Source organism: Galeopterus variegatus, unplaced genomic scaffold (genome assembly GCF_000696425.1).
Source record: "Galeopterus variegatus unplaced genomic scaffold, G_variegatus-3.0.2 Scaffold4769, whole genome shotgun sequence".
Lineage (NCBI taxonomy): Eukaryota > Metazoa > Chordata > Mammalia > Dermoptera > Cynocephalidae > Galeopterus > Galeopterus variegatus.
The window spans coordinates 240,717-242,136 of record NW_007730880.1 but is presented as its reverse complement, the minus strand read 5'-3'; positions in this window follow the sequence as shown (position 1 = coordinate 242,136).

The following is a 1,420-nucleotide window of genomic DNA, read 5'->3' as shown; positions in this document are numbered from 1 at the left end:
AAAAAAAAAACCCCCCCCACCCCCAAAAAAAAAAAAAAAAAAAAAAAAAAAAAAAAAAAAAAAACAAGCTTCTAAAACAGTAGACATAAAGAAAAATTTTAAATCAACCCAAGAAAAAGCACACTTACCTTATAAGAAACAACAAAAAAGATTGGCTGGCAGCTCATTTATCAGCAGAAAAGTAGAAGACAGAGACACTGGAATAAATCTCCAATGAGGACATTAGGACTGAAACTGGAGGCCAACTGGGCAACGTTTCTGATGAACTGATTCTAAAATCATAAGAAGTGTGCATTAGTTTTCTATTGCTGCTATAACAAATTCCCACCAATTTATCAACTTGAAATAACATGAATAACACCCATTTATTACCACACAGTTCTGTAGATCCTAAGTCTGTGTTGGCTCATCTGATTTCTCTTAGAGTTTTCTGAGGTCAAAATCAAGCTGTCAGACAGCTAGACTCTTATCTGAAAGCTCTTAGAGAGAATCTGCTTCCATGCTCTTGGTGGTTGTTGGCCAAATTCAGTTCATTGTGGTTGTAGGACTGAGGACACTTTTCCTTGCTGACTGCTAGCATAGAGTCACTTTTAGCTCCTAAAGGCCCCTCCCAAGTCCTTGCGCATGAGCCTTTACATCTGACAACCAGCAACGGTGCATTGAGTCTTTCTCATGCTTGGATTCTCTCTGACTTCCCTTCTGTTGCAGTTCTCTTCTGCTTCCAGCTGGAGTAAATTCTCTAATTTTAAGAATTCATCTTATTAGATTAGGCCCACTTGAATAATCTGGGATAATCTCTTTATCTTAAGATTCACAACTTTGATTATATCTGCAAATCCTTTTTGCCATGTAACATGACATATTGACAGGATCCAGAGATTAGGAAGGGACATCTTTGGGAAGACATTCTGCCTACTACAGAGGGTAAAAGTGCAAAAGCAGTTAACACAATACTGAAAAATAAAATAAAAAGAAGGATGTGTCCAACCAAAATCAAGACTTAACATAAAGCGATATAAATTAAAATGATTTGGTACAGATAGAAAGTGTCACCATATTCAGAAATGATGGGCAATTTAATAAACATAGGTAGGAAAATTTTATTTACTTATTCATTTATTTATTTTTATTTTTATTTTTTTAATTTTTATTGAATCAAAATTGATTATACAAATTTTAGGGGTTCAACATTGAGATATGTTGATCAAATCAATACTACTAGCATATATATTGTTAAAAAACATACTTATTCTTTATGCCCCTTATCCAATCTCACCCCATCCCCCTCTCTCTCCCTGCCCCCCAGTTACCTTAGATTTCTTCTCTCCTTCTGAAAGAATAACAGTTACTCTGTTGATCTGTTGCCTAGATGATCTGTCCAATGCTGAGAGGTATGATCAGGTCCCCCAATATTATCACA